The following is a 19900-nucleotide window of genomic DNA, read 5'->3' as shown; positions in this document are numbered from 1 at the left end:
AAATTATTTTTAAGTGATAGAGAAGTTGAAGGATATATTCCTAACAAATTTTCCATAAGTAAAAATGGTCTTTGTATGTGTGTATGTACACACACATACAGACACACACATATTTTTAGTTGAAGTAGTAGGCCAGTGAGATGGTTCAGCAGGTAAAGGTGCCTTCTGCCAAGCCTGATGACCCTGGGACATATATAGTGGGAGAAGAAAGCAGACTCCCCAAAACTGTTTTATGGTTTCTACACTGTTAACAATGGCACATATGTACCCATAGACATAAACACACAAATAATAAATGCACAAACATTTATAATTGAAATAATGATCTAAATGTTCTTTATTTATCTGTGCTTTCTGAATACAGGTAGAGGTATACACAGAAAACTGAAAATGATACTGAGTGAGTATGTAAGTGAGTTCATGCTAGTTAAGCAAATTGGAAATTAAGAACACTAGGCTAATCCTTCTTTATTCTATTCTGGAGTTATATATAGAGTGCTACACAGGGCTATACTCATACTGAGTCACATTAGTACCTGAGGAGAAAGGGGGAAAAAAATTCAAGAGTGTGGATATTGCTTTTATTTAAAATTCTGAGTTTTGGCCACAGATGTCTCCCCTCTCCAACCCTCGCCTCATTGATTTGAGTTTTAAAAGTATTGTGATGAAAATAATCTACCTTGATTAAGTTTTTGACACCACTTTAAATTTTATATCAGTGGAGCGTATTACTCATCTAAACCACAGTCCTTCACATAACAACAAACTGGGTCCATCAGCTGGCTGATTGGGAGAAGGAGAGAGTGTCAGGCATGTGCTGGACTCTATGTAAGGTGATTTAGACAAGCCATCACATTTAATTCTCTTAGTGGTCCAAACAGACAGATGTTTTGAGTGATGTACTCCGGGTCTCACAGCAAACTGATCATCATGTCTCCTAAAGGAGTACACTGGAGCAAGTGCAATGTACACAGGGCAGTGCTTATCATTTGATTTTCTGAGAAGGAGATCTGAGCTTGCTGTAACAATCAGTAGGAGTGCTGGTTTCAAGCACAGCCCAGGCTACATTCTTCAAGTGAAGGCAGGCAATCCCCAAATCCAAAGAAAGAATGCTCTTTCTATGGCACAAAGAGAACTTTTGTTGTGCAACTTTTCTAGGAGGTTTATAGTGCTGTGATAAAGAGAGATGAAAAGGGATCTATACACTACAGTTAAGACACTTTACCAAAATGTAGACCATGGTTTGTTGACAAACCATATACCCAAGAATTCTGGCCTATCTCACGGTTATGAAATGAAACAGTTTAGTTGTTACTTAGGGCTTTCTTCACTATGCTCTGATGAACTGCTGAGAGGAATTACACAACAGAGTCAGGGTTTGCATAAGAGTGAAACTTCACTTTGGCAAATGTTTTTGATGGATGGAAGTATATGATTTAAATTTTGGTAACATAAAAAGAGAAGACTAAATGATAGCTGAGCAATTTTCATTTAGCACTCACAAAAAAACATGGTGTTTGGAATTGGTAATTATTTTACTTCTTAGCATATAGGTCCAATTGAGATAATAAATATTCATCAATAGCAATTAATTTTTAATGGGAAAGAGAACAAACAACATTTACTGTATGCCTAAAGGCACGAGAGTTAGACTGCAACAATAATATCATCTTTCAGACTACTTACATTTCCACATCTAAAAATCAGTTATATTTCTATTGCTGTATTAGTTGGAAAATTCTTTGTATCTTTATAAAACACTGGTATTTATTTTGTCTTTCAACCTTTTTTGACTTGTAAAATATGGCAGCTAGAGATATACTTGAAACCTGTGAATGTCTTTTTCATTCTATAAGTCACTGTCAAATGCCTGTGGTACAGGTAGCTTCTTGAGGGAGCACAAAGAGAAGAAGAGACACCTGTGTATCTCTGTATTCTGGAGGTTACTGGAAGCAACCAACTCCTTTAAAAGGTAAGATTTAAGTCAGCAGGCTCCAGTGTTGCCTGGTTATGTTTACTAAGGCATTATCCTCAGTAACAGAGACATGGACTTACAGAGTAACAGAGAAACCATCCACAGAAAGTATGGTATACACACCATGAAATTTTATTCAGTCATGGAGAATGAGATGATCTCATTGGCAGGAAAATAGATGGAACTAGGGATCACACACTAGGTGAAATAAGCCACACACACACACACAGACAGACAGACAGAGAGAGAGAGAGAGAGAGAGAGAGAGAGAGAGAGAGAGGAGAGAGAACATAAAAGGAGTCTATTTGGGAAGGAGGAAAACTAGCAGGCAGGAGGACAGGAGGAGAAAATGTTGAACGTGGTCAAAATACATGATATATTTGATTATCACTGTCTTTATGAAGCCTACTTCCCGACTCTACCTTTTTTAAGACAGGGTCTCACTATGTAGCTCTGGCTACTCTAGAGGCCAGGAGTCCACTTGTCTCTGCCTCCTTAGTGCTGGGATTAAAGGCACATACCACCATGGCTGGCCTTTCACTATTATTGCTTTTCACTAAAAACCCCTTTAAAAGGCTCCAGCTATATAAAGTGTCCAGGAACTCAGAGCAGTTGCTGCTAGGAAGTCCAGCACTGCTCAGGTGGACAGCTCCCTGACTGGCTTTGCAGAGATAGGAGCCCTGCTCTGCCAGGAAAGACTTCATGGGCTGACCATCTTACTTACACTGGATGGTTAACTAGGGACTCTACCATGGACCCTAACAGCTCCTGCTCATGAGTACGTGTCATCTCAAAGGTCTCTTTGCCATGGCCTAGCAGGGTGATAGAAAACAGTGTATTAGCACTCATCTTGTGCTAGGCATCTGACTAATTAAGGACAGGCATTTTAAGAGGACTTAGTTTTGGCTTGGCTATAAATGTGCTATTTTATTTCCCTTATTAATAATTAATAATAAAAGGAAATAAATGTAGGATAAGTCTGGACATACATTAATACACTTCCATTCTTAAATGCTTGCTTTGGGAACATGTTTCAGAGACATTTAAATGATAGTCACAGCTTTTGCTAGCAGCTTGGCTATGGCGTAGGCAATGGAGGATTGTGCCAGAAGGTTGTTTGTTGAGACACCAGAGTTCCTGAACATAGTTTGGCATCCTAACATAGCACCATTAACCACTATGACAACGAAGCTGGAAGAATATACTTCTTGTGAGAGGATTCCATCCAGATCCTAAGGAAAGAGAATAACTTGGAAAAGATCTCTTATTTACTTAAGCTAGCTTCTTCCTTATCACTTCCTTTCTTAGACTGTAACTGATGCTAGGGGGGATGGCAGGTAAAGGAACTCATTATGGACAGGAACCTTTCAACAGTGCACGTTCATACAACAAGATGAACATAAAAAGGTTAAATAAGAGGACCAACACTTGTCACCAGTAAATTCCAACAACAGCAGCAGCAGCAGCAACAACAACAACAAGATACTGCTCAGGGGCCTCAGCTTGGCTATCTGGGCACATGGTTTATCACACAGTAGAAGACATAATTAGTGCATCATGTCCTTCATGCTAGACCATTGTGCTGATACAAAAAATGCTGCTATACTTGAGAGATATAGTTAAAAGGAAATACTGAACTTGTTCAGTGATGTTCAAGTGTTATAGCTGCACAAGGGTATTACCTATCTCTATTAATGAAAATCCTGGGCTAAGGAAGTAGCTCAGCTGATAGAGTGCTCATATAGCATGCATGAGGCCCATGGGTTTGATCTCTAACCCTGCATAAAACATATATGGTGGTGTATGCTTGTATTCTCAGCTCTCTCTCTCTCTCTGTGTGTATGGCTATGCCTATATTCTCATCTTTCTGTATTGTGTGTGTGTGTGTATGTGCAGGGATAGAGGTAGCATGATCAGAAGTTCAAGGTTATTCTTGGGCTACATTAGACTCCATTTCAAAACAAAAACAAAACACAAAGTAAAACAAAACAAAAAATAGAGCAAATTCTACTAGAAATAAAACCTTATACTTGCAATTTTGAAAAATCGTATTATCTATTTCCTTCCAAAGAAATGTTTTGTAACATTTTTTGAAATTTGAGTTTTCCTAGTTATATATTAAGAACAGAAAATAATGCTAACAAGAATGATTGATTTTCAACCAACTTCTATTACTATTTCCATCTATTACTTTATACACTAATATTTTATTAACCATTTACAATTCCATTTTAATCTCTGCATTTCTTTTATCTGTTCTTCTTAGATTTCAATCCTCTTGACTTGTATAGGGTTTTTACAAATGAAGATTGTATTCTTGTCAGTCATGTTTTAAATATTTTTTCCAGTAAATATGTTGGTACTAGTTATATAATGCTTCCTTACAGAAGTCATTACATTTTAAGAAATGAAGTCAAGTACATTTGTTTTTCGTTTATGTCTACATATTTCATACAAAATTGAGGTCACATAATGATCATCACATGGTCTTTCTTTGTAGTTACAAATAACAGCACTATCTTCACATGTAAAGTCATGTGCACAAATGGTTCATATCAAGGTTTCTAGAATTGGAATTGTGTTTTTTAGAAGCACTCATTTCCATATCAAAAAGCAGGAAATATATTTGGGTTATGCTTAAGTCATATATCAATACATTTTTATTTATGAATGCTTAGTTTGAGCAACAGTGTTCTGTCAATAAAAGTTACAGAGAATTAGCTAAACTGATATTATTACAACGATTAAGCTACTTTAATTATTCAATTAAAAGCTTCACTATTCATTTGAAAAAATATATTTTACCATTTTCAGATGAATATATATATATATATATATATATATCTGCTTGTGTGAGCACATGTGCTTGAGGGGGTACATGTATGTAGACATAGTTCATGCAGGGAATCATCCCTAACAGCTCTTCCACTTTATTTACTGAAGCAAGGTCTCTCAATTAAACCCAGATCTCGCTGACATGGAGAGAGCTTCTTGCTCTCCCTGGTAAGCTTGCTCTTGGGATCTCTTATCTTTGTGCATTCAGAAACTGGAATTACAGGTGGATTACCACACCCACCTAGCATTTTACATAGGTTCTGGAGATCCAAACTCTGGTCCTCACAAAGCACTTTAATCACTAAGCAGTCTTCCTACCTCCTTTCCCCCATATTTTTAGACAGGGTCTCACTGTGTAATGCAGGCTGGCCTCAAGTTCAGGATCATCCTGCCTCATCTTCTGGAGTGCTGGGATTATAGGTTTGCACCTCCATGCCTGACTTGAAATTTTTGTTTTGAAAACAGTTTCTTCATTTTTTTAAAAGCCATCGAATACTTATAATTTCACATAGTAACTGTGAGACTTTCTGTATATGTAATAAGTAGCCTTCTTTTATATTTACAAGACTGCATTTTTGCCTTTTACCACATCCTTGATATAATTATTAGTTCTCGACAACAAAACATGATGAGAACTTTACTCAGTGTTTCTGGGAAAAAAATCAAAATAACCCCCCCCTCCCCATTACTCCCATGTCTTCTGAAACTGTGCAAGAATTTAGTTGTTAATGCCTTTCCCCTGAACAGTAAACTGGGTTGTTGAAATTGCTAACTACAATCTTGCAACCACAAGGGGGAGCGAGATCAAGCAAGAAGGTGGTATTTCCTATGCCAGTCTGGGTGGCAATTTTCTGTTTCTGCAACAAGAACCATATAATGATATGCTTTGAGAATTAAGAGCTTTAAGTGTCTGGGCAGGAACAGCTGTCAGCATCTGGCTTTCTCAATTCTTTGGCTGCTACTATATTTAGAAATGCTGTCCCTCATCTAAAATCAAGTATGTGTCCTTAAAATGATTTTATGCTTAAGATGTAAGATACACGGGGATGGGAGGACTCACAGCCAGGGCTTTTATCTCTTAAACACCTCACGAATGGCAGTTGATAGCATACATTATAAAGATTATCCATAATTTAAAAGTGTGGAATGCCCATAAGAGCTCTAGATTCTTTGGAATGCAAATTAGTTGTCAGCTATAGCTGATGGGACACATTAAAGGTGGACTTACTTCTATGTGATCAGGCACGATATTAATCAGCTCCCTTCTATCAGACATTAAAAGGGTTAAATGAGAAATATCTCTGCAACAGGTGCAAAAAGTCACTGAGAAAAAAGTCACTTGGAAATAAGCTGGGGAGATGAGCATATATAGACAGATATACAGCTGGGTGCACCCACATAATAAAATTCCTTGATGATATGAGACTTAAGCTATAGTAAGAGTTTGCCACAGCTAACACACCAGTCAAGCCAGCAGTTTCATAAAAAGTCAGGAACACCTACCTCAACTTCAGACAGCCTTTCCAATAAACACCAGCACTAAACTGCCTATAGTTATTTCTGTATATGAGCTGAATAATTATTTTAAAATCATCAAAATCTATCTTCCTTTTTGTGTCCGTCCCCCCCCCCCCGCGCGCCGAACTGTTTGTGATGAATATTTCATAGCTGCCCTCAGGTGTCCTTACAGAAAACTAAATCCAAACCCAAGCTCCAGCTGACACCTTGCACAGAGATTAAACCCTGTTGCACTGAGACTTGAAGAAACAGACATATGCAAGGTGCAGACAGTCAGGGTGCTGCCTGAAAGGTCCTCAAATGAGCAGCTCCTTCTTTGCAGGATCTTTGCCTGTGTATTTCTCTAGCTTCAGTCAGTTTTCTCTTTGATCTAATCCTCAGATCAGATCTTGGCATTCTTTAAGCCTCCTCAGAGAGGTCTTTACCGACCACCCTGGCTACAAGTATTCTGGTCCTGTGGGACCTTCCCCCACAATATTCCACACTTTGTAGTTGTTTCTTTGTTCACATGTTTTGTTTCACTCCATGACTAGAATGTGTGATCCACAAAGACAAGGTCTATTTCTGCCTCACTCAGGACTGTATTCCCAAAGAGCACCTGGTGGTAAATAAGTGTGTTAAATTAATCATTATTGGCCTGAAAAAACGAAGTGTATTTATTATACATGAGAGTTGCTTGTCTGAGAAAATGTCATATGGGAGTTTGACCTGCAAGTAGGGCTCAATAATTGTGGGATTATCTTAGAAGGAAGAGTTCATCCTATCTCAAAGCCATGAGGCTATGCCACTCTGAAATGTTTGGGACAATAGAAGAGTTGGTAGCAGTCAGGTTCTTCTTAAGCAGTAGGGCAATGTTGATGGCCACAGTTCTAGAGCAGTCTAGTATGGATAAACATTAACATGAAAGACAACGGGCTACTGAGAGAGCTGACAAATGGAAAAGTCTGTGTTTCAGTGAGCATTCTTTCACAGCAAAAGGATTTCATAAAAAATGTAAAATCTTCATTTTAAAAGCTAGCTCCCAGTATAAAATGCAGATATTACAAATTAAGTGCCTATTCCCCTGTTCATTTCAGTTTTAGGGTTTTAATGAAAAATTATTTTTCTTCTCTTTTTTTTGATAACATTCAATACCCAAGTGTCATTGTCAAGTGACTAAGGAAAATGCATACTCCTATTCTCTCTTTGGAAGTGAAATGACTGAGGAAAAAAGCCCACCAGCATTACTGTGTTGTTTCTGCCTTCTCTGGGCCTGTGAGAAAAACAATTCCTTTTATCACTTAAATGAAGAGAAACAGGGGAGGGAAGATTGGAATTCTATAAAAACTAAAATAAACATTATTGTCTAGTTCTATACTGGTTCTGAAATTAACAAAAATCTATAAGTAAAATGATTATACACCAAAGTAAGTGACTTAAAGTTTATATGACTCAATGAACTTCTATAGTTATGGTTGCATCGTTTTTTATTTCCGAGTTTTTAAAAATAAAGTTTATCAAATCAAAAAAGTTATACTAAATTGTACTTATTTTAAAATTCTCATTCCAAAAGAGAAGCCATCTTTGGGTTAGATTGGATTAGCTAGCTCTTCAACACTTTTGGCAAAGGTGACAAGAGAAGGCATAGCCATGAACAAAGCCCTAGCTTCATTGCAGCTGCTGTGGGAATTTCCTCTGGAGAGGTGACCCAGCAGGCCATGGACTCTCAGGAGTCATGACATTGCAGAGACAGGTGTCTCAGGGAATCTTAAGAGTTTCCATGCTTATGGAGATTGAACCTTTAAACTTTAAAAATCATGGAACAGTGCTTTCAAGGTTCTTCTCATTTGAGAATATATTTATTTGGTTAGGCCAAGACCTACCTAATAAGAGGCAGAGCAAACTGTACTTTCACTAAATTTGTTTTCTCACATATTTCTGTTGCTGAGTTAGACTTGGGTCACAATTACCTTCAATCACTCTGTGATTGGTTATGTTACAGCCCAGCAAGCACCGACTTTTTCCTTCCTATCCTCCATGGATGACCCTGTTGACGTGAACTGCTTTTGGCCAGTGGGATAGATATGGACATGACCCAAAGAGCTTAAAATATGCTTATGTCAGTCTTGTCTTCCCTATGAAAAGAATATGGTCTTATAATCCACTAACTTCAGAAAAATGAGCCACACATGGCACCAATCTGTATGTATGTAGGTCTGGCCAAACTCCAGAAATAAGCAAGAAACACATTCTGTTCCATTCACTAAGTTCTAGGTAGTGTAGCAGGCTGAATAATGGATTCCAAAAGATGTCTTCTTTCCAATCTCTGAAACCTGTTACTTCAGTCAGGAGGAAAGTTTGAAGATCTGATGCCTTCTGCACCCCAACCCCATTTCAATTTTTACTAGATGTTCAAATGAGAGGATCTCAAATACGACTATGCGAAAGAACTCAGTAAGTGCAGCGATCATTTCTCTTCCACATCTTTTCTGCTCCAGGTATTGTGGTTGACAGGAAATCAGATAGCGTGTGTTTAGTGGGAAAGTGCCATTTCTTTACAAATCACCCTCATGGAGGGTATTTTCTATTTTTCTATAAGTCAATTTACAATAACTTATTTTCTGTTTTTTACTTAGGAGGCATATGGAACTTAATTTTATTCAACTGTTCCACAGATAAGCACAAACAGTCTCCACATTGCAACTGAAGAGAACAAAGAGGGCAGGCATTAAGCAGATTCAATTTACTTTTAAGAGAAATAAATCTCTTTAGGTCTTTCCTTCTAATTTTGTTAGACTGGGTTCCAGAAGAATAGAGAAGAATCCTACATGTGAATTTAATAGTGAAAACTAGTCTGTAAATTCTCTGCTAGGTAAATAGACTAAAGACTGTTTGTTGGCTTGCCAAATGGTACTGAAGAAAATATGGACCCAAGTAACAAGACTTCATCCAGATGTTTCAGACCAGACCCCTCCCCCCAAAAAAGTTAGAGAACAATATTTATGGGCTGAGCTTTTAAGAGATAATTGACACCAATACTGTACATATTTTATATGGCAATGAACAGCCTACTAAGAGTTTATATGACTAAAGCTTTTTACACAGGTTGTATATACTGAATTATCTGGTTGGACCATAAATGAAATGCAATTCACAAGGATGTGGCAGTGGGAGAATTGAAGATGGGGGAACAGACAGCTGTTTCCATGAAGGTAGATGGCAAGAACAGGTATTGGAGTGATGTATCCACAAGCCACAGAATGGAAGTATCTATCAGAAGCTAGGAGAGGTAGGGGATTTATTTCCTCCACCACTTCTAGAGAGAATGCCATCTTGCTAACAGCTTGTTTTGGCTCAGTATACTGAATTAAAACTTTCCTCTAGAATTGAGAAAGAATACATTTCTGTTGTTTTAAGCCACCATGTTTGTAACAATCATTTAGTCCTAGGCACCAATAATGTGGTTACATAGCACAGTTGCAGCAATAACTTGGTGCAAATCTAAATCAGCAATATTAGTATTAACAATAACAGAGAGAGTGCTTACAGAATACTCAAATGATGTCAAATAGTTTAGCTCGTCTAATACTTGTAACTACACACCTAAGTAAAGCTTCGTTTCCCTTTTACAGATGAGAAAACATGAGCCATACATGATCTAAACATGTTGTCCTGTGGAGCTGAGACTGGAACCCAATGCTTTATGGTAAACTAAGGTGAAGAAATATCTGTAGCTAGGTAGAACCAGAGTGGAAGTTAGAAGTCAGCAAGAAGTTAATGATTCTTTAACTGGGGAAGAATTAAAACTTTGGGACTTTTTCTCAGTTGAGGATGCTTCTTGCACATACTCCACTTGCTTGGTACTGTCAAGGGGTCTCACTTGAACGTACACAATTAGCTCTCAAGTACTCACTAGTATCTGTCTTTCATACAAAAGACAGCTAGCTAGTAAGAAACACACTGCATCAGGCACTATGCTGGTGATCTCGGGTGGAACCCAATCACTCACGTATCAGGATGCCATTCACTCAACTACTGCTAACCTAGTTGAAGAGAAGAGTTAGATATACAAAATTATTACATAGTTTAAGCTTTAGATACTAGGTAAAGAGTACATAAATAATCAATTTGAGGGCTGAAATCAATAAAATAGAAACCAGGAAAACAATACAAAAAAAAAAAAATCAATGCAACAAAGAGTTGGTTTTTCAAGAAAATCAACAAGATAGACAAACCTTTATCCAAACTAATGAAAAAGCAGACAGAGAACATGCAAATTAACAAAATCAGAAACTAAAAGGGGGACATAACAATGTACACAGAGGAAATCCAGACAATTTTCGGGTCATACTTTGAAAACCTGTACTCCAAAAATTTGAAAATTCAAAGGAAATGGACAAATTTCTGGATAACTATCACTTACCAAAATTAAATCAAGAACAGACAAACTACTTAAATAGACTATAACCCCTACCAAAATAGAAGCAGTCATCGAAAGCCTCCCAATAACAACAACAATAACAACAACAACAACAACAAAAAGCCCAGGGCCAGATGGCTTCAGTGCAGAATTCTACCAGAAATTCAAGGAAGAACCAATACCAATACTCCTCAAATTGTTCCACACAATAGAAACAGAAGGTTGGTTGCCAAACTCTTTCTACGAGACCACAATAACCTTGGTACCCAAGCCTCACAAAGACACAACTAAGAAAGAAAACTACAGACCAATATCCCTGATGAACATCGATGCAAAAATACTCAATAAAATACTGGCAAACCAAATCCAAGAATACATCAGAGAAATCATCCACCATGACCAATTAGGCTTCATTCCTGGATTGCAGGGATGGTTTAACATATGAAAATCTATCAACGTGATCCACCATATAAACAAACTGAAAAAGAAAAGCCATATGATCATCTCCCTAGATGCTGAAAAAGCCTTTGACAAATTCAACATCCTTTCATGATAAAGGTCTTGGAGAGATTAGAGATAATAGGAACATACCTAAACATAATAAGAGCGATATACAGCAAACAAACAGCCAACATCAAACTGAATGGAGAGAAGCTTAAGGCGATTCCTCTAAAATCAGGAACAAGACAAGGCTGCCCTCTCTCTCCATATCTCTTCAATATTGTACTTGAAGTTCTAGCTAAAGCAATAAGACAACAAAAGGAGATCAAGGGGATACAAATTGGAAAGGAAGAAGTCAAACTGTCTCTATTTGCAGATGATACGATTGTTTACATAAGCAATCCAATAAACTCTACCAGGGAACTCCTACAGCTGATAAACACCTTCAGCAAACTAGCAGGATACAAGATAAACTCAAAAAAAATCAGTAGCCCTATTTTGTTCAGACGACAAAGAGGCTGAGAAAGAAATCAGAGAAACATCACCCTTTACAATAGCCACAAAAAGCATAAAGTATCTTGGGGTAATGCTTACCAAACAAGTGAAAGACCTATATAATAAGAACTTTGTGGCTCTAAAGAAAGAAATTAAAGATACCAGAAAATGGAAAGATAGGATAAATATAGTAAAATTGGCAATCTTGCCAAAAGCAATCTACAGATTCAATGCAATCCCCATTAAAATCCCACCACAATTCTTCACTGACCTTGAAAGGATAATAATCAACTTTATATGGAAAAACAAAAGACCCAGGATAGCCAAAACAACCCTGTACAATAAAAGAACTTCAGGAGGCATCACCATCCCTGAGTTTAAGCTCTACTACAGAGCTATAGTTCTGAAAACAGCCTGGTATTGGCACAAAAATAGACAGGTAGACCAATGGAATCGAATTGAAAATCCTGATATTTACCCACACATCTATGAACACCTGATTTTCGACAAAACAGCTAAAAGAATACAATGGGGACGAGGACAGCATCTTTAACAAATGGTGCTGGCACAATTGGATGAGGGTGTGTTAGAAGACTGCAGAAAGACCCATGTCTGTCACCATGCACAAAACTCAAGTCCAAATGGATCAAAGACCTAAACATCAATCCAGCCACACTGAACCTCTTAGAAGGGAAAATAGGAGGTACCCTTGAACAAATTGGTATAGGAGACTGCTTCCTGAACATAACTCCAGGGGCACAGACACTGAGAGCAACAATTAATAAATGGGACCTCCTCAAGCTTCTGTAAGGCAAAGGACACAGTGGACAAGACCAAATGGCAGCCCACAGCCCACAGACTGGGAAAAGATTTTCACCAATCCTACATCTGACAAAGGGCTGATCTCCAAAATATATAAAGAACTCAAGAAACTAGTCAACAAAACACCAAATAACCCTATTAAAAAATGGGCTACAGAACTGAAGAGAGAATTCTCAATAGAGGAAATCAAAAAAGGCTGAAAGACACTTTAAAAAGTGCTCAACATCTTTAGCTATCAGGGAAATGCAAATCAAAACAACTTTGAGATACCATCTTACTCCTGCCAGAATGGCTAAAATTAGAAACACCAATGACAGCTTATGTTGGAGAGGATGTGGAGAAAGGGGAACACTCCTCCACTGCTGGTGGGAGTGCAAACTCATACAGCCATTTTGGAGATCAGGAAAATGGGAATTAGTTTACCACAGGACCTGGCAATCCCCCTCTTAGGCATATACCCAAATGATCCACATCCATGCAACAAAGACATCTGCTCAACTATGTTTATAGCAGATTATTTGTAATAGCAAGAACCTGGAAGCAACCTAGATGCCCCTCAACTGAAGAATGGATAAAGAAAATGTGGCACATATTCTGAGGGAAAAAAAAAATGGAATCTTGAAATTCGCAGGCAAGTAGATGGAACTTGAAGAAATCATCCTGAATGAGGTAAACCAGTCACAAAAAGAGGAACATGGTATGTACTCGCTCATATATGGATTTTAGACCTAGAGCAAAGGATCACCAGCCTATAATTCACACCACCAGAGGAACTAGGATACAAGGTGGATTCTAAGAGATTCATGTAAGGTCCCTCACAGGAGGGGGAAGGGACAAGTTCTCCAGAGCACATTGGGAGTGGGGGGGCAGTGCGTGGAGAGGGTACTAGGAGAAAGAGAAGGGGAGAAGAGGAAAGCACGTGGGACTAGGAAGACTGAGTCAGGGAAGGAATAGAAGACAGGAAAAAGAGAGAAAGAGAGAGAGAGAGAGAGAGAGAGAGAGAGAGAGGAAGAGAGAGAACATAAAAGAGGGAGCCATTATAGGATTGAAAACTCAATCTAAAGAAATGTCCAAAGGCCTACAAGACTGACCCCAAGTAACAATTTGAGCAACAGTGAAAAGGCTATCATAAATGCCCTTCCCTGATAATAAGATCAACGACTAACTTATCCACCATCTTGGAGCCCTCATCTAGTTGGAAACAGAAGCAAACACCCACAACTAAACACTGAGCTGAACTAGAACCCAGATGCAGAGAGGGAGGACAAGACCTTGCTGCAGAAACACATAGAGACAGCAGACCTGAACAAGGAGGAGCTAACGGGCCCCTAGACTGATAGCTGGGAATCCAGCATGGGACTGATTCAGACCCCCTGAACATGGGTCTCAGCTAGAAGGCTTGAGCAGTCTAAGGGGACCTCAGACAGTGGAACCAGTATGTATTTCTGGTGCAAAAAAGGACCTTGTGGGCACATCCGCCATGGAGGGATACTCCCTTAACCTAGAGACAGGAGAGAAGTCCTAGTCCCTACTTCAAATGACTTGACAGATTTATATATGACCCCTCCTGGATGGCATCACCCTACATGTGGAGTGGGGGGGGGATAGAAGGGGAGGGTGGTTGGGGTGCAAGTGAATGGGGTAGAGAAGGAAAGAGGGAGGGAGGGAACTGGGATCGATATGTAAAAAAATAAATTAAAAAAAAAATCCAATGCAGGGATTTATCCTGGTGGCCAAAAAAAAAAGAAAAAAAGAAAAAAGAAAAAAAGTAAAACCTTACTCGAATCCTTAGTTGAATCCTCTCTTTAATTCTTATGTTGGAGTCTCTGATAGCTAGATCATTAGGTTTGAACTACTTATTTTCACTGGCTTTTCAAAAAGTCAGCTCCTGGGTTTATTTGCCAGCTGGCTTTATTACCTTGTGCTACACATGAGGAACATTAATGCCAGCATTAAATAAAGTTTAATTAAAAAAAAAAGAGTACATAAATTATAAAACACAATGAGCACTTTGTTTTTTGAGCTAAGTTCTTGTAAATCACATGTTGAGAGCTTCTCTGCCCTGATGCCTCATGGCATACGTTAGGGAAATTCACACTTTAGGGAAATAGCACACTTCCAGGGGTCATACAATCCTTAAGATTGCACTCTTTTCTCATTCAAGAAAGAAAATACTGGTTTTATTTAGACGGCGTTGGTGCATGCCTTTAATCCCAGAACTTGGGAGGCACAGACAATAGGATCTCTGTGAGTTCAAGGCTGGCCTGGTCTACAGATTGAGTTCCAGGACAGGCTCCAAAGCTACAGAGAAGCTCTGTCTTGAAAAAACAAATAACAACAACAAAACAAATAAAAAAGAAAGCATCAACTTTAAAGAAATGATCTCGAATCAGTTCTACTTATAACTCACAATGCATAGCTTATCAGTAACATATTTCCCACATCGTCTCACACCTATGACAAACGTGCTTTATCAACTCTATAATTTTAAAGATAAAAGTGAGGATGATGTAGAGCCCATGAATCTAAATTCTGTAACCAACATCAGGCTCATGGGCCCTGCCTCCCACTGAATCCACTATCTTAGCCCCACAAACCACAGACAACCAGTGGAGAGAAGTAAAGATGGCTATTTAGATGGTTTTACTGAGAAGACTACAGTGGGAGACACTATTGTTTGAAGAACACTGAGAAACAGCAGGCAGCACATGGAAAAGCATGGTGGTGAGATACAGATATGTTAGCCGATTCAGTAAAGTCAAACAATGACATAAGAAGAGATGTAGTTGGTTGAATGAGATGCTGAAGAGTTTGCTTTTAATTTTGTAGGAGACTGATGGGTTTATGAACAGATGAACAGCATCACTGATTGAGGTTATGGTGTTGTAAGGTTAAAAGTTAAGAAAGGAAGCTTGGGAGGTCATTCAAACTGGGGAATGTTAATGTTGTAACTGGTTTTCATATGAGAATACTCATGTTTGACGATGAAATGTGACTTTGAGTTTTAAAACTGTGCATAAGAGAGAGTTGGGCAATGGCTGGGTTGGTGTTATACTGAATAAAAAACTTAAAATGTAATAATTTTAATAAAAACATCAATTAAAAATTTAGGCTGAAGTAATGAGATTACAGCTATATGTTGTTTCTATTTATAACCTATTCATTTTAAAGCTCAATAAATTCACAAAGTACATAGCCTGTAAAAGCGAATTTAAATGATGTTTGATTATATTTTAGTTCTCCAAGAATATCCATCATCAATTTATTTTCTGCAAATGGTTCATTTCCTAGCTATACAAATACAAAAGAAAACCATTTAAGATAGCTGACTATCTTTAGTTAACATGAGTTTACAACTCTATATTCAATATCCTAATTGAAATGAAATATCCTAAGTAAATATCTTATTTTACAATTAGATTTCTCTTTCTTTTTTCTTTTCTTTTTTTGAGACAAGGTCTCACCATATAGCCCTGGTTGGCCTGGAACTTACTATATAGACCAGGATGGTCTCAAACTTACAGAGATCCACCTGCTTCTGCCCTCTAAGTTCTTGGATTAAGGGAGTGCGTCACCATATCTACTAAATTTGGATAGACAACAATGTTTGGCAATGTTAAAACATTCCAACAAAACTACTGAATGAAAATAAAGCCCTGCACCCCAAATGAGTCATCAGTTCTACTTCATTTATGACAAATGTGTGAGTGGATTGTCCAGAATGAACAGCATGGTTAAGAAGAAATCAAACTTAGGTTCTTTAATTTTTTTTTTTTTTTTTTTAGACGAGGTTCTTTGAAGACTGTCCTAGAACTAGCTCTTGTAGACCAGGCTGGTTTTGAACTCACAGAGATCCGCCTGCCTTTGTCTCCCGAGTGCTGGGATTAAAGGCGTGCATCACCACCGCCCAGCCCAAACTTAGCTTCTTATTGTATAGTATTTATTTTACCTACCATTGATCATGAACATTTTGATGTTCTTATTTTTTACAAAGTTACTGTTAGTAGTTGCATAGGTGTATTTTTCATTTCTTTTACTTTCATAAGAAATGTTACAAGAAAAAATTTTACATGTAAATTTTAATTACATTTAAAAAAATTTAATATTAATCATTAGAAGTATAGCAGCTAAAATAGAGACAAACACATTTTTAGATTTTTTTTTAACTTACTGCTAAATTACCCCTTGGAAAATTGTCATGTCTTAACATGTGTATGATGTATGCATATGTACATGTCTGTATATGAGCATGCCTGTAAGTGGGCAAGCATAGCTGTGCTCACACGTGTGAAGGCTAATTGTTGACACTGGGTGTTTCATCTATTGCTTTCTGCTCCCTTTTTTTGAGAACGTAACTGAACCTGGAGCTCATCGGTGCAGCTACACTGGAAGACTGGAAGTCTCTGACTCACATATATCACTTGGTAGTAGTTTCATACATTTGCTAAGCAAGAGAAAGAAAAAGCACACCAGCATTGCAGTACTCATACTTAAACTATATATATCTTATTATAAATTCACTTTGTTAAACAGTTACATTTTCTAAGGTTAATGAAATGTGAAAAAAATTAAGTATGCTAGAGAGTACTTTTTAAACTTGCACTAGGGATATGCAAAGCAAATGTCGAGGTCTGGGGTCCATCCCCAACACAACACACAGAACCCCCCACCAAAACAACAACAAAACAGAAAAACAACCCCCAAAACTAAAAATTCATTACTTCATAAGGCAGTTATTTTCCAAAGTGGTGAATAGCCATTATAATATTTGGATCTTCACAAGAATCAGAGAAGGCTAGCCAAGCAGTGAGGCAGAGAGAGGGTAGGCAGGAGAGGAAACAAGTATGTTAGAAAGCCCAAACTGAAGATGGCTTCTGGAGCTGAGCATAAAGCCCAGTGCTTAATGAGTTGCAAGGATTACATGATTTAGTGGGCATGTTTAATAAGACAGGCAACTAAAATAAATACTCTTCGCACCCAAATATGCCCTTTGTATCTTTAAACAATCGTTTCTGTTAGGGAAAGAGCAAAAGTGAATTGCTCAGCAGCAACTCAATGGCTTTTGTTTGGTGTGTCTGTGCATACCTCCAGCTACACTTGTGATTGTATGTTTCTTATTCATGAGCTTGTTCCTTTGAGTATGGGGTAGCACGAATATTGTGATTTAGTGTAAACATCTATTCACTAAATCCATTTCCTTTTACTAATGAATGCTTTACAAAGAGTCAATCTCTCAAGCTTGTAGCAATTAAAAAATAAAAGAGCAGTGAAAATGTAGCCTGTTTTCACCCCCTCCCCCTTTTCCCTGATACCCCCTATAGGGGCCAGACAGTGTTGTCATGGAGACAACATCTGTTGGGCTATGAGTGACAGGTCTCAAGAGAGAAGTGTCTGGGAAAGGAAACATCTCAAGTTAAAACAAAAGTGGTGAGGGAAAAACCGAAGTAAGCTATTTTCCTGTCACAGTGGAGACTCAAATGAAAGGTGCATTTAGCCTAAGAGAGAAGAAAATAAAGGTCCCTTTGCCACCTTCTTTCATCTAACACAGGAAACATTTTCTTTCCAATGGGGAACAGATTTCTTTTAAGTAAATCTGAAGCATATGTACACATCTTGGCATAATTACATTTTAAAATTGGGATTCATACTGATGCACCAAATTGGTTGCCGTAGTAATGAGCTATCACCCAGGCAACGGGTTTGCTGCTCTTTCTGGAGAGCAAATCATCTGCATCCAATGTGGGGGAATGGGTTGGGAAAGGAGACAGAGGACACTTACTGGTAGTGGGGGGAGTGGGCTGGGGAAAGGCAATAAATGACACTTGCCTTATCTATGAGAAGATAAGAGACAAATTGATTTTGACAAGTCATCATTATTTTCCAAATATGCTTTTGTCATTTTATTTACCAATTGGGCAGGAGAAGGAGGGTGCTGAGGGGGAGCAGGGGAAGAATGCCTTGTGGTTTCAGTGTTAAATTTTTGCTAAAGCATTTTTTGTTTTTCTAAAAAGCTGTCATTTGTCAAGGTGCAGATGCAGAGAAATATTTAAATGACTCAGTTATTGGCTTATATCATAAATTTTCTTCAGAATAGTAAGATCAATGACTTGTATATAATAATATTCTAATAGCACTGTTCAGCAATATGCAGGATAAGGTTTCAAATTCAGTAGTTGAAGTCTCCTAGATGTTACAGAAGATAAACACACCTTGGTTTCTTTATTAATAACACAATCATTTCCCAGACTGTTTTTGCTTCCAAGGATTATTGATAAATGTCCAATATGCTTTCTTGCTGGAGGACTCTGTTCCTTGGAGTTTGTTTCTCTGCAGCCTTTTTTTTTTTTTTTTTTAAACACACTGGTCACTTCATATTTAAAAATTGCTACTTCCTTTCTTCCCTTCCACTCCCACCTACTTGCTGGCCATTTCCAGTTGAATGTCTCACACATACTTAAAACATCATGCCTACACTCCTAATATCCAGAAAATATAAGCTAGTGACTACACCTTCCCTATCTTAGTCATTCTTGACATTAGCTATCTAGGACCCTAACTTGGAAGAATAGGAACCCCTCATTTCTGCCTCACATCAACTTCCCATCTAAAAAACTCTAATGGTCTGGGAATTTCCTCTCATCTCAGCTACTGCTAATGTGACTGAGGCCCTCGCTAGTTTTCTCCAGGGTATAGATAGCATCAGGCTTTTGATTAACACTCTGCTTCTCCTTTGATACAGATCTATTTAAAGCTCCAAAACTGACCACACCACTTTTCTATTTCCATGGAATATGGCATACACTAGCTGATAGACCTACTGATACATAAACATGTAACAGCTACAGCTAAGCTTGCAAGAAAGCAATGGGAGGTAAAGACAGAAGCATCCCCAGAAGCTCATGGGCTCTGCCTCCCAAGCCTGACATATGCAGCAGAAAACAACAAAGAAACGAAACTGAGTAATCTTCATGTACTTAAAAATCTGCATACCTCACCACATGCCTGTTGGGGGGGATGATAACCCCTGGGACCACAACCAGACTCCAGAGAACCCCCCCACCCCAAATCATGCACCCAAATGCACCATGGGCAGGTGGGCACTTTGTGATGAGGTGGCAGGACTCAGCACACCACCAGGATGATCCCAGTGGGAAAAGGAGACCTACACACAGATCTGGACCTATTCACTCTAGGTTTCAAGAAGAAAACATGGACCCACCTGGTACCTTGCTGTACCAGCCAGATGGATGCTATTAGTGTGAGCAGAGGTATGGTATGGTGGTTCATGGGAGACAGAGACAGAAAGATAGAATGGTTCAGGTCCTGTGGACAGAGGCATATCTGAAAAGATGACAGAGGAAGGGAGCAGGCTCAGATGGTGAGGGAGCTGAACCCTTGACCAGCAGCAACACATG

General features: G+C 38.3%; 2 protein-coding genes across 5 annotated transcripts in view; one reads left to right on the top strand and one right to left on the bottom strand.

Moving 5' to 3' along the window:
- The window catches only part of Rhot1 (ras homolog family member T1), a 375056-nt gene extending 368167 nt beyond the window's left edge, over positions 1–6889 (top strand). For all 4 annotated transcript variants that reach the window (XM_051179784.1, XM_051179792.1, XM_051179787.1 and 1 more), the window contains one exon: positions 6874–6889. The gene's annotated coding sequence lies outside the window, so the exon portion shown is untranslated. The remainder of the gene's footprint in view (positions 1–6873) is intronic.
- The window catches only part of Myo1d (myosin ID), a 290165-nt gene that overhangs the window by 130975 nt on the left and 139290 nt on the right, over positions 1–19900 (bottom strand). The gene's annotated exons all lie outside the window — the stretch shown is intronic.

This window comes from Phodopus roborovskii, unplaced genomic scaffold, assembly GCF_943737965.1.
Source record: "Phodopus roborovskii unplaced genomic scaffold, PHOROB, whole genome shotgun sequence".
Taxonomy (NCBI): Eukaryota; Metazoa; Chordata; class Mammalia; order Rodentia; family Cricetidae; genus Phodopus; species Phodopus roborovskii.
The sequence above is the reverse complement of the archived record's forward strand: the minus strand, read 5'-3'. Positions and strand labels throughout refer to the sequence as shown.